The sequence below is a fragment of the Lepidochelys kempii genome, chromosome 22 (assembly GCF_965140285.1).
Source record: "Lepidochelys kempii isolate rLepKem1 chromosome 22, rLepKem1.hap1, whole genome shotgun sequence".
Lineage (NCBI taxonomy): Eukaryota > Metazoa > Chordata > Testudines > Cheloniidae > Lepidochelys > Lepidochelys kempii.
In genome coordinates this window covers 564,206-578,682 of record NC_136401.1, presented here as the reverse complement: position 1 = coordinate 578,682, position 14,477 = coordinate 564,206, and positions in this window count along the sequence as shown.

Below are 14,477 nucleotides of genomic sequence, written 5' to 3'. Positions count from 1 at the left end.
GCCTGACTGGCTGCTACCTTTATAGGACCCCTAGTCAGGAAAGCCCCGCCCCCTAATCAGGGCGCAGCTTCTGTCCCAGCACAAAGCCCCTACACATACAGATACTAACAATACAAAACCAAACACACACAAATACCTTCTAATCCAACAGAACTCCAACTCAAACCCCCCTGTTTACAGCTCTGTTTGCTAGCTCCTGTGCCGCTGCAGCTGTCTGTGCCGCTGCCTGACTGGCTGCTACCTTTATAGGACCCCTAGTCAGTGAAGCCCCGCCCCCTAATCAGGGCTCAGCTACTCTCCCAGCACAAAGCCCCTACACATACAGATACTAACAATACAAAACCAAACACACACAAATACCTTCTCCTCCAAAAGAACTCCCACTCAAACTCCCCTGTTTACAGCTCTGTTTGCTAGCTCCTGTGCTGCTGCAGCTGTCTGTGCCACTACCTGACTGGCTGCTACCTTTATAGGACCCCTAGTCAGGGAAGCCCCGCCCCCTAATCAGGGCTCAGCTTCTCTCCCAGCACAAAGCCCCTACACATACAGATACTAACAATACAAAACCAAACACACACAAATACCTTCTCCTCCAAAAGAACTCCCACTCAAACTCCCCTGTTTACATCTCTGTGTGCTAGCTCCTGTGCCGCTGTCTGACTGGCTGCTACCTTTATAGGACCCCTAGTCAGGGAAGCCCCGCCCACTAATCAGGGCTCAGCTTCTGTCCCAGCACAAAGCCCCTACACATAGAGATACTAACAATACAAAACCAAACACACACAAATACCTTCTCCTCCAAAAGAACTCCCACTCAAACTCCCCTGTTTACAGCTCTGTTTGCTAGCTCCTGTGCTGCTGCAGCTGTCTGTGCCGCTACCTGACTGGCTGCTACCTTTATAGGACCCCTAGTCAGGGAAGCCCCGCCCCCTAATCAGGGCTCAGCTTCTCTCCCAGCACAAAGCCCCTACACATACAGATACTAACAATACAAAACCAAACACACACAAATACCTTCTCCTCCAAAAGAACTCCCACTCAAACTCCCCTGTTTACATCTCTGTGTGCTAGCTCCTGTGCCGCTGTCTGACTGGCTGCTACCTTTATAGGACCCCTAGTCAGGGAAGCCCCGCCCACTAATCAGGGCTCAGCTTCTGTCCCAGCACAAAGCCCCTACACATAGAGATACTAACAATACAAAACCAAACACACACAAATACCTTCTCCTCCAAAAGAACTCCCACTCAAACTCCCCTGTTTACAGCTCTGTTTGCTAGCTCCTGTGCTGCTGCAGCTGTCTGTGCCGCTACCTGACTGGCTGCTACCTTTATAGGACCCCTAGTCAGTGAAGCCCCGCCCCCCAATCAGGGCTCAGCTTCTGTCTCAGCACAAAGCCCCTACACATACAGATACTACCAATACAAAACCAAACACACACAAATACCTTCTACTCCGACAGTACTCCCACTCAAACTCCCCTGTTTACAGCTCTGTTTGCTAGCTCCTGTGCCGCTGCCTGACTGGCTGCTACCTTTATAGGACCCCTAGTCAGGAAAGCCCCGCCCCTAATCAGGGCTCAGCTTCTCTCCCAGCACAAAGCCCCTACACATACAGATACTAACAATACAAAACCAAACACACACAAGTACCTTCTCCTCCAAAAGAACTCCCACTCAAACTCCCCTGTTTACAGCTCCGTTTGCTAGCTCCTGTGCTGCTGCAGCTGTCTGTGCCGCTGCCTGACTGGCTGCAACCTTTATAGGACCCCTAGTCAGGGAAGCCCTGCCCCCTAATCAGGGCTCAGCTTCTCTCCCAGCACAAAGCCCCTACACATACAGATACTACCAATACAAAACCAAACACACACAAATACCTTCTCCTCCAACAGAACTCCCACTCAAACTCCCCTGTTTACAGCTCTGTTTGCTAGCTCCTGTGCCGCTGCAGCTGTCTGTGCCGCTGCCTGACTGGCTGCTACCTTTATAGGACCCCTAGTCAGTGAAGCCCCGCCCCCTAATCAGAGCTCAGATACTCTCCCAGCACAAAGCCCCTACACATACAGATACTAACAATACAAAACCAATGACACACAAATACCTTCTCCTCCCACTCAAACTCCCGTTTACAGCTCTGTTTGCTAGCTCCTGTGCCGCTGCAGCTGTCTGTGCCGCTGCCTGACTGGCTGCTACCTTTATAGGACCCCTAGTCAGTCAAGCCCCGCCCCCTAATCAGGGGTCAGCTTCTCTCCCAGCACAAAGCCCCTACACATACAGATACTACCAATACAAAACCAAACACACACAAATACCTTCTCCTCCAACAGTACTCCCACTCAAACTCCCCTGTTTACAGCTCTGTTTGATAGCTCCTGTGCCGCTGCCTGACTGGCTGCAACCTTATAGGACCCCTAGTCAGGGAAGCCCCGCGCACTAATCAGGGCTCAGCTTCTTTCCCAGCACAAAGCCCCTCCAAGCCTCTACACATACAGATACTACCAATACAAAACCAAACACACACAAATACCTTCTCCTCCAACAGAACTCCCACTCAAACTCCCCTGTTTACATCTCTGTGTGCTAGCTCCTGTGCCGCTGCCTGACTGGCTGCTACCTTTATAGGACCCCTAGTCAGGGAAGCCCCGCCCACTAATCAGGGCTCAGCTTCTGTCCCAGCACAAAGCCCCTACACATAGAGATACTAACAATACAAAACCAAACACACACAAATACCTTCTCCTCCAAAAGAATTCCCACTCAAACTCCCCTGTTTACAGCTCTGTTTGCTAGCTCCTGTGCTGCTGCAGCTGTCTGTGCCGCTACCTGACTGGCTGCTACCTTTATAGGACCCCTAGTCAGTGAAGCCCCGCCCCCCAATCAGGGGTCAGCTTCTGTCTCAGCACAAAGCCCCTACACATAGAGATACTACCAATACAAAACCAAACACACACAAATACCTTCTACTCCGACAGTACTCCCACTCAAACTCCCCTGTTTACAGCTCTGTTTGATAGCTCCTGTGCCGCTGCCTGACTGGCTGCAACCTTTATAGGACCCCTAGTCAGGGAAGCCCCGCCCCCTAATCAGGGCTCAGCTTCTCTCCCAGCACAAAGCCCCGACACATACAAATACCACCAATACAAAACCAAACACACACAAATACCTTCTCCTCCAACAGAACTCCCACTCAAACTCCCCCGTTTACAGCTCTGTTTGCTAGCTCCTGTGCCGCTGCAGCTGTCTGTGCCGCTGCCTGACTGGCTGCTACCTTTATAGGACCCCTAGTCAGTCAAGCCCCGCCCCCTAATCAGGGGTCAGCTTCTCTCCCAGCACAAAGCCCCTACACATACAGATACTACCAATACAAAACCAAACACACACAAATACCTTCTCCTCCAACAGAACTCCCACTCAAACTCCCCTGTTTACAGCTCTGTTTGATAGCTCCTGTGCCGCTGCCTGACTGGCTGCTACATTTATAGGACCCCTAGTCAGGGAAGCCCCGCGCACTAATCAGGGCTCAGCTTCTTTCCCAGCACAAAGCCCCTCCAAGCCTCTACACATACAGATACCACCAATACAAAACCAAACACACACACAAATACCTTTTCCTCCAACAGAACTCCCACTCAAACTCCCCTGTTTACAGCTCTGTTTGCTAGCTCCTGTGCCGCTGCAGCTGTCTGTGCGGCTGCCTGACTGGCTGCTACCTTTATAGGACCCCTAGTCAGGGAAGCCCCACCCACTAATCAGGGCTCAGCTTCTCTCCCAGCACAAAGCCCCTCCAAGCCTCTACACATACAGATACTACCAATACAAAACCAAACACACACAAATACCTTCTCCTCCAACAGAACTCCCACTCAAACTCCCCTGTTTACAGCTCTGTTTGCTAGCTCCTGTGCCGCTGCAGCTGTCTGTGCCGCTGCCTGACTGGCTGCGACCTTTATAGGACCCCTAGTCAGTCAAGCCCCGCCCCCTAATCAGGGCTCAGCTTCTGTCCCAGCACAAAGCCCCTACACATACAGATACTACCAATACAAAACCAAACACACACAAATACCTTCTACTCCAACAGTACTCCCACTCAAACTCCCCTGTTTACAGCTCTGTTTGATAGCTCCTGTGCCGCTGCCTGACTGGCTGCTACCTTTATAGGACCCCTAGTCAGGAAAGCCCCGCCCCTAATCAGGGCTCAGCTTCTCTCCCAGCACAAAGCCCCTACACATACAGATACTAACAATACAAAACCAAACACACACAAGTACCTTCTCCTCCAAAAGAACTCCCACTCAAACTCCCCTGTTTACAGCTCCGTTTGCTAGCTCCTGTGCTGCTGCAGCTGTCTGTGCCGCTGCCTGACTGGCTGCAACCTTTATAGGACCCCTAGTCAGGGAAGCCCTGCCCCCTAATCAGGGCTCAGCTTCTCTCCCAGCACAAAGCCCCTACACATACAGATACTACCAATACAAAACCAAACACACACAAATACCTTCTCCTCCAACAGAACTCCCACTCAAACTCCCCTGTTTACAGCTCTGTTTGCTAGCTCCTGTGCCGCTGCAGCTGTCTGTGCCGCTGCCTGACTGGCTGCTACCTTTATAGGACCCCTAGTCAGTCAAGCCCCGCCCCCTAATCAGGGGTCAGCTTCTCTCCCAGCACGAAGCCCCTACACATACAGATACTACCAATACAAAACCAAACACACACAAATACCTTCTCCTCCAACAGAACTCCCACTCAAACTCCCCTGTTTACAGCTCTGTTTGCTAGCTCCTGTGCCGCTGCAGCTGTCTGTGCCGCTGCCTGACTGGCTGCTACCTTTATAGGACCCCTAGTCAGTGAAGCCCCGCCCCCTAATCAGAGCTCAGATACTCTCCCAGCACAAAGCCCCTACACATACAGATACTAACAATACAAAACCAATGACACACAAATACCTTCTCCTCCCACTCAAACTCCCGTTTACAGCTCTGTTTGCTAGCTCCTGTGCCGCTGCAGCTGTCTGTGCCGCTGCCTGACTGGCTGCTACCTTTATAGGACCCCTAGTCAGTCAAGCCCCGCCCCCTAATCAGGGGTCAGCTTCTCTCCCAGCACAAAGCCCCTACACATACAGATACTACCAATACAAAACCAAACACACACAAATACCTTCTCCTCCAACAGAACTCCCACTCAAACTCCCCTGTTTACATCTCTGTGTGCTAGCTCCTGTGCCGCTGCCTGACTGGCTGCTACCTTTATAGGACCCCTAGTCAGGGAAGCCCCGCCCACTAATCAGGGCTCAGCTTCTGTCCCAGCACAAAGCCCCTACACATAGAGATACTAACAATACAAAACCAAACACACACAAATACCTTCTCCTCCAAAAGAATTCCCACTCAAACTCCCCTGTTTACAGCTCTGTTTGCTAGCTCCTGTGCTGCTGCAGCTGTCTGTGCCGCTACCTGACTGGCTGCTACCTTTATAGGACCCCTAGTCAGTGAAGCCCCGCCCCCCAATCAGGGGTCAGCTTCTGTCTCAGCACAAAGCCCCTACACACACAGATACTACCAATACAAAACCAAACACACACAAATACCTTCTACTCCGACAGTACTCCCACTCAAACTCCCCTGTTTACAGCTCTGTTTGCTAGCTCCTGTGCCGCTGCAGCTGTCTGTGCCGCTGCCTGACTGGCTGCTACCTTTATAGGACCCCTAGTCAGTCAAGCCCCGCCCCCTAATCAGGGGTCAGCTTCTCTCCCAGCACAAAGCCCCTACACATACAGATACTACCAATACAAAACCAAACACACACAAATACCTTCTCCTCCAACAGAACTCCCACTCAAACTCCCCTGTTTACAGCTCTGTTTGATAGCTCCTGTGCCGCTGCCTGACTGGCTGCTACATTTATAGGACCCCTAGTCAGGGAAGCCCCGCGCACTAATCAGGGCTCAGCTTCTTTCCCAGCACAAAGCCCCTCCAAGCCTCTACACATACAGATACCACCAATACAAAACCAAACACACACACAAATACCTTTTCCTCCAACAGAACTCCCACTCAAACTCCCCTGTTTACAGCTCTGTTTGCTAGCTCCTGTGCCGCTGCAGCTGTCTGTGCGGCTGCCTGACTGGCTGCTACCTTTATAGGACCCCTAGTCAGGGAAGCCCCACCCACTAATCAGGGCTCAGCTTCTCTCCCAGCACAAAGCCCCTCCAAGCCTCTACACATACAGATACTACCAATACAAAACCAAACACACACAAATACCTTCTCCTCCAACAGAACTCCCACTCAAACTCCCCTGTTTACAGCTCTGTTTGCTAGCTCCTGTGCCGCTGCAGCTGTCTGTGCCGCTGCCTGACTGTCTGCGACCTTTATAGGACCCCTAGTCAGTCAAGCCCCGCCCCCTAATCAGGGCTCAGCTTCTGTCCCAGCACAAAGCCCCTACACATACAGATACTACCAATACAAAACCAAACACACACAAATACCTTCTACTCCAACAGTACTCCCACTCAAACTCCCCTGTTTACAGCTCTGTTTGATAGCTCCTGTGCCGCTGCAGCTGTCTGTGCCGCTGCCTGACTGGCTGATACCTTTATAGGACCCCTAGTCAGTGAAGCCCCGCCCCCTAATCAGGGCTCAGCTTCTCACCCAGCACAAAGCCCCGACACATACAAATAATACCAATACAAAGCCAAACACACACAAATACCTTCTCCTCCAACAGAACTCCCACTCAAACTCCCCTGTTTACAGCTCTGTTTGATAGCTCCTGTGCCGCTGCAGCTGTCTGTACCACTGCCTGATTGGCTGCTACGTTTATAGGACCCCTAGTCAGGGAAGCCCCGCCCCCTAATCAGGGCTCAGCTTCTCTCCCAGCACAAAGCCCCTACATATACAGATACTAACAATACGAAACCAAACACACACAAATACCTTCTCCTCCCACTCGAACTCTCCGTTTACAGCTCTGTTTGCTAGCTCCTGTGCCGCTGCCTGACTGGCTGCTACCTTTATAGGACCCCTAGTCAGGAAAGCCCCGCCCCCTAATCAGGGCGCAGCTTCTGTCCCAGCACAAAGCCCCTACACATACAGATACTAACAATACAAAACCAAACACACACAAATACCTTCTCCTCCAAAAGAACTCCCACTCAAACTCCCCTGTTTACAGCTCTGTTTGCTAGCTCCTGTGCTGCTGCAGCTGTCTGTGCCACTACCTGACTGGCTGCTACGTTTATAGGACCTCTAGTCAGGGAAGCCCCACCCACTAATCAGGGCTCAGCTTCTCACCCAGCACAAAGCCCCGACACATACAAATACCAATACAAAACCAAACACACAAATACCTTCTAATCCAACAGAACTCCAACTCAAACCCCCCTGTTTACAGCTCTGTTTGCTAGCTCCTGTGCCGCTGCAGCTGTCTGTGCCGCTGCCTGACTGGCTGCTACCTTTATAGGACCCCTAGTCAGTGAAGCCCCGCCCCCTAATCAGGGCTCAGCTACTCTCCCAGCACAAAGCCCCTACACATACAGATACTAACAATACAAAACCAAACACACACAAATACCTTCTCCTCCAAAAGAACTCCCTTTCAAACTCCCCTGTTTACATCTCTGTGTGCTAGCTCCTGTGCCGCTGTCTGACTGGCTGCTACCTTTATAGGACCCCTAGTCAGGGAAGCCCCGCCCCCCAATCAGGGCTCAGCTTCTGTCCCAGCACAAAGCCCCTACACATAGAGATACTAACAATACAAAACCAAACACACACAAATACCTTCTCCTCCAAAAGAATTCCCACTCAAACTCCCCTGTTTACAGCTCTGTTTGCTAGCTCCTGTGCTGCTGCAGCTGTCTGTGCCGCTACCTGACTGGCTGCTACCTTTATAGGACCCCTAGTCAGTGAAGCCCCGCCCCCCAATCAGGGGTCAGCTTCTGTCTCAGCACAAAGCCCCTACACACACAGATACTACCAATACAAAACCAAACACACACAAATACCTTCTACTCCGACAGTACTCCCACTCAAACTCCCCTGTTTACAGCTCTGTTTGATAGCTCCTGTGCCGCTGCCTGACTGGCTGCAACCTTTATAGGACCCCTAGTCAGGGAAGCCCCGCCCCCTAATCAGGGCTCAGCTTCTCTCCCAGCACAAAGCCCCGACACATACAAATACCACCAATACAAAACCAAACACACACAAATACCTTCTCCTCCAACAGAACTCCCACTCAAACTCCCCTGTTTACAGCTCTGTTTGCTAGCTCCTGTGCCGCTGCAGCTGTCTGTGCCGCTGCCTGACTGGCTGCTACCTTTATAGGACCCCTAGTCAGTCAAGCCCCGCCCCCTAATCAGGGGTCAGCTTCTCTCCCAGCACAAAGCCCCTACACATACAGATACTACCAATACAAAACCAAACACACACAAATACCTTCTCCTCCAACAGAACTCCCACTCAAACTCCCCTGTTTACAGCTCTGTTTGATAGCTCCTGTGCCGCTGCCTGACTGGCTGCTACATTTATAGGACCCCTAGTCAGGGAAGCCCCGCGCACTAATCAGGGCTCAGCTTCTTTCCCAGCACAAAGCCCCTCCAAGCCTCTACACATACAGATACCACCAATACAAAACCAAACACACACACAAATACCTTTTCCTCCAACAGAACTCCCACTCAAACTCCCCTGTTTACAGCTCTGTTTGCTAGCTCCTGTGCCGCTGCAGCTGTCTGTGCGGCTGCCTGACTGGCTGCTACCTTTATAGGACCCCTAGTCAGGGAAGCCCCACCCACTAATCAGGGCTCAGCTTCTCTCCCAGCACAAAGCCCCTCCAAGCCTCTACACATACAGATACTACCAATACAAAACCAAACACACACAAATACCTTCTCCTCCAACAGAACTCCCACTCAAACTCCCCTGTTTACAGCTCTGTTTGCTAGCTCCTGTGCCGCTGCAGCTGTCTGTGCCGCTGCCTGACTGGCTGCGACCTTTATAGGACCCCTAGTCAGTCAAGCCCCGCCCCCTAATCAGGGCTCAGCTTCTGTCCCAGCACAAAGCCCCTACACATACAGATACTACCAATACAAAACCAAACACACACAAATACCTTCTACTCCAACAGTACTCCCACTCAAACTCCCCTGTTTACAGCTCTGTTTGATAGCTCCTGTGCCGCTGCAGCTGTCTGTGCCGCTGCCTGACTGGCTGATACCTTTATAGGACCCCTAGTCAGTGAAGCCCCGCCCCCTAATCAGGGCTCAGCTTCTCACCCAGCACAAAGCCCCGACACATACAAATAATACCAATACAAAGCCAAACACACACAAATACCTTCTCCTCCAACAGAACTCCCACTCAAACTCCCCTGTTTACAGCTCTGTTTGATAGCTCCTGTGCCGCTGCAGCTGTCTGTACCACTGCCTGATTGGCTGCTACGTTTATAGGACCCCTAGTCAGGGAAGCCCCGCCCCCTAATCAGGGCTCAGCTTCTCTCCCAGCACAAAGCCCCTACATATACAGATACTAACAATACGAAACCAAACACACACAAATACCTTCTCCTCCAAAAGAACTCCCACTCAAACTCCCCTGTTTACATCTCTGTGTGCTAGCTCCTGTGCCGCTGTCTGACTGGCTGCTACCTTTATAGGACCCCTAGTCAGGGAAGCCCCGCCCACTAATCAGGGCTCAGCTTCTGTCCCAGCACAAAGCCCCTACACATAGAGATACTAACAATACAAAACCAAACACACACAAATACCTTCTCCTCCAAAAGAACTCCCACTCAAACTCCCCTGTTTACAGCTCTGTTTGCTAGCTCCTGTGCTGCTGCAGCTGTCTGTGCCGCTACCTGACTGGCTGCTACCTTTATAGGACCCCTAGTCAGGGAAGCCCCGCCCCCTAATCAGGGCTCAGCTTCTCTCCCAGCACAAAGCCCCTACACATACAGATACTAACAATACAAAACCAAACACACACAAATACCTTCTCCTCCAAAAGAACTCCCACTCAAACTCCCCTGTTTACATCTCTGTGTGCTAGCTCCTGTGCCGCTGTCTGACTGGCTGCTACCTTTATAGGACCCCTAGTCAGGGAAGCCCCGCCCACTAATCAGGGCTCAGCTTCTGTCCCAGCACAAAGCCCCTACACATAGAGATACTAACAATACAAAACCAAACACACACAAATACCTTCTCCTCCAAAAGAACTCCCACTCAAACTCCCCTGTTTACAGCTCTGTTTGCTAGCTCCTGTGCTGCTGCAGCTGTCTGTGCCGCTACCTGACTGGCTGCTACCTTTATAGGACCCCTAGTCAGTGAAGCCCCGCCCCCCAATCAGGGCTCAGCTTCTGTCTCAGCACAAAGCCCCTACACATACAGATACTACCAATACAAAACCAAACACACACAAATACCTTCTACTCCGACAGTACTCCCACTCAAACTCCCCTGTTTACAGCTCTGTTTGCTAGCTCCTGTGCCGCTGCCTGACTGGCTGCTACCTTTATAGGACCCCTAGTCAGGAAAGCCCCGCCCCTAATCAGGGCTCAGCTTCTCTCCCAGCACAAAGCCCCTACACATACAGATACTAACAATACAAAACCAAACACACACAAGTACCTTCTCCTCCAAAAGAACTCCCACTCAAACTCCCCTGTTTACAGCTCCGTTTGCTAGCTCCTGTGCTGCTGCAGCTGTCTGTGCCGCTGCCTGACTGGCTGCAACCTTTATAGGACCCCTAGTCAGGGAAGCCCTGCCCCCTAATCAGGGCTCAGCTTCTCTCCCAGCACAAAGCCCCTACACATACAGATACTACCAATACAAAACCAAACACACACAAATACCTTCTCCTCCAACAGAACTCCCACTCAAACTCCCCTGTTTACAGCTCTGTTTGCTAGCTCCTGTGCCGCTGCAGCTGTCTGTGCCGCTGCCTGACTGGCTGCTACCTTTATAGGACCCCTAGTCAGTGAAGCCCCGCCCCCTAATCAGAGCTCAGATACTCTCCCAGCACAAAGCCCCTACACATACAGATACTAACAATACAAAACCAATGACACACAAATACCTTCTCCTCCCACTCAAACTCCCGTTTACAGCTCTGTTTGCTAGCTCCTGTGCCGCTGCAGCTGTCTGTGCCGCTGCCTGACTGGCTGCTACCTTTATAGGACCCCTAGTCAGTCAAGCCCCGCCCCCTAATCAGGGGTCAGCTTCTCTCCCAGCACAAAGCCCCTACACATACAGATACTACCAATACAAAACCAAACACACACAAATACCTTCTCCTCCAACAGTACTCCCACTCAAACTCCCCTGTTTACAGCTCTGTTTGATAGCTCCTGTGCCGCTGCCTGACTGGCTGCAACCTTATAGGACCCCTAGTCAGGGAAGCCCCGCGCACTAATCAGGGCTCAGCTTCTTTCCCAGCACAAAGCCCCTCCAAGCCTCTACACATACAGATACTACCAATACAAAACCAAACACACACAAATACCTTCTCCTCCAACAGAACTCCCACTCAAACTCCCCTGTTTACATCTCTGTGTGCTAGCTCCTGTGCCGCTGCCTGACTGGCTGCTACCTTTATAGGACCCCTAGTCAGGGAAGCCCCGCCCACTAATCAGGGCTCAGCTTCTGTCCCAGCACAAAGCCCCTACACATAGAGATACTAACAATACAAAACCAAACACACACAAATACCTTCTCCTCCAAAAGAATTCCCACTCAAACTCCCCTGTTTACAGCTCTGTTTGCTAGCTCCTGTGCTGCTGCAGCTGTCTGTGCCGCTACCTGACTGGCTGCTACCTTTATAGGACCCCTAGTCAGTGAAGCCCCGCCCCCCAATCAGGGGTCAGCTTCTGTCTCAGCACAAAGCCCCTACACATAGAGATACTACCAATACAAAACCAAACACACACAAATACCTTCTACTCCGACAGTACTCCCACTCAAACTCCCCTGTTTACAGCTCTGTTTGATAGCTCCTGTGCCGCTGCCTGACTGGCTGCAACCTTTATAGGACCCCTAGTCAGGGAAGCCCCGCCCCCTAATCAGGGCTCAGCTTCTCTCCCAGCACAAAGCCCCGACACATACAAATACCACCAATACAAAACCAAACACACACAAATACCTTCTCCTCCAACAGAACTCCCACTCAAACTCCCCCGTTTACAGCTCTGTTTGCTAGCTCCTGTGCCGCTGCAGCTGTCTGTGCCGCTGCCTGACTGGCTGCTACCTTTATAGGACCCCTAGTCAGTCAAGCCCCGCCCCCTAATCAGGGGTCAGCTTCTCTCCCAGCACAAAGCCCCTACACATACAGATACTACCAATACAAAACCAAACACACACAAATACCTTCTCCTCCAACAGAACTCCCACTCAAACTCCCCTGTTTACAGCTCTGTTTGATAGCTCCTGTGCCGCTGCCTGACTGGCTGCTACATTTATAGGACCCCTAGTCAGGGAAGCCCCGCGCACTAATCAGGGCTCAGCTTCTTTCCCAGCACAAAGCCCCTCCAAGCCTCTACACATACAGATACCACCAATACAAAACCAAACACACACACAAATACCTTTTCCTCCAACAGAACTCCCACTCAAACTCCCCTGTTTACAGCTCTGTTTGCTAGCTCCTGTGCCGCTGCAGCTGTCTGTGCGGCTGCCTGACTGGCTGCTACCTTTATAGGACCCCTAGTCAGGGAAGCCCCACCCACTAATCAGGGCTCAGCTTCTCTCCCAGCACAAAGCCCCTCCAAGCCTCTACACATACAGATACTACCAATACAAAACCAAACACACACAAATACCTTCTCCTCCAACAGAACTCCCACTCAAACTCCCCTGTTTACAGCTCTGTTTGCTAGCTCCTGTGCCGCTGCAGCTGTCTGTGCCGCTGCCTGACTGGCTGCGACCTTTATAGGACCCCTAGTCAGTCAAGCCCCGCCCCCTAATCAGGGCTCAGCTTCTGTCCCAGCACAAAGCCCCTACACATACAGATACTACCAATACAAAACCAAACACACACAAATACCTTCTACTCCAACAGTACTCCCACTCAAACTCCCCTGTTTACAGCTCTGTTTGATAGCTCCTGTGCCGCTGCCTGACTGGCTGCTACCTTTATAGGACCCCTAGTCAGGAAAGCCCCGCCCCTAATCAGGGCTCAGCTTCTCTCCCAGCACAAAGCCCCTACACATACAGATACTAACAATACAAAACCAAACACACACAAGTACCTTCTCCTCCAAAAGAACTCCCACTCAAACTCCCCTGTTTACAGCTCCGTTTGCTAGCTCCTGTGCTGCTGCAGCTGTCTGTGCCGCTGCCTGACTGGCTGCAACCTTTATAGGACCCCTAGTCAGGGAAGCCCTGCCCCCTAATCAGGGCTCAGCTTCTCTCCCAGCACAAAGCCCCTACACATACAGATACTACCAATACAAAACCAAACACACACAAATACCTTCTCCTCCAACAGAACTCCCACTCAAACTCCCCTGTTTACAGCTCTGTTTGCTAGCTCCTGTGCCGCTGCAGCTGTCTGTGCCGCTGCCTGACTGGCTGCTACCTTTATAGGACCCCTAGTCAGTCAAGCCCCGCCCCCTAATCAGGGGTCAGCTTCTCTCCCAGCACGAAGCCCCTACACATACAGATACTACCAATACAAAACCAAACACACACAAATACCTTCTCCTCCAACAGAACTCCCACTCAAACTCCCCTGTTTACAGCTCTGTTTGCTAGCTCCTGTGCCGCTGCAGCTGTCTGTGCCGCTGCCTGACTGGCTGCTACCTTTATAGGACCCCTAGTCAGTGAAGCCCCGCCCCCTAATCAGAGCTCAGATACTCTCCCAGCACAAAGCCCCTACACATACAGATACTAACAATACAAAACCAATGACACACAAATACCTTCTCCTCCCACTCAAACTCCCGTTTACAGCTCTGTTTGCTAGCTCCTGTGCCGCTGCAGCTGTCTGTGCCGCTGCCTGACTGGCTGCTACCTTTATAGGACCCCTAGTCAGTCAAGCCCCGCCCCCTAATCAGGGGTCAGCTTCTCTCCCAGCACAAAGCCCCTACACATACAGATACTACCAATACAAAACCAAACACACACAAATACCTTCTCCTCCAACAGAACTCCCACTCAAACTCCCCTGTTTACATCTCTGTGTGCTAGCTCCTGTGCCGCTGCCTGACTGGCTGCTACCTTTATAGGACCCCTAGTCAGGGAAGCCCCGCCCACTAATCAGGGCTCAGCTTCTGTCCCAGCACAAAGCCCCTACACATAGAGATACTAACAATACAAAACCAAACACACACAAATACCTTCTCCTCCAAAAGAATTCCCACTCAAACTCCCCTGTTTACAGCTCTGTTTGCTAGCTCCTGTGCTGCTGCAGCTGTCTGTGCCGCTACCTGACTGGCTGCTACCTTTATAGGACCCCTAGTCAGTGAAGCCCCGCCCCCCAATCAGGGGTCAGCTTCTGT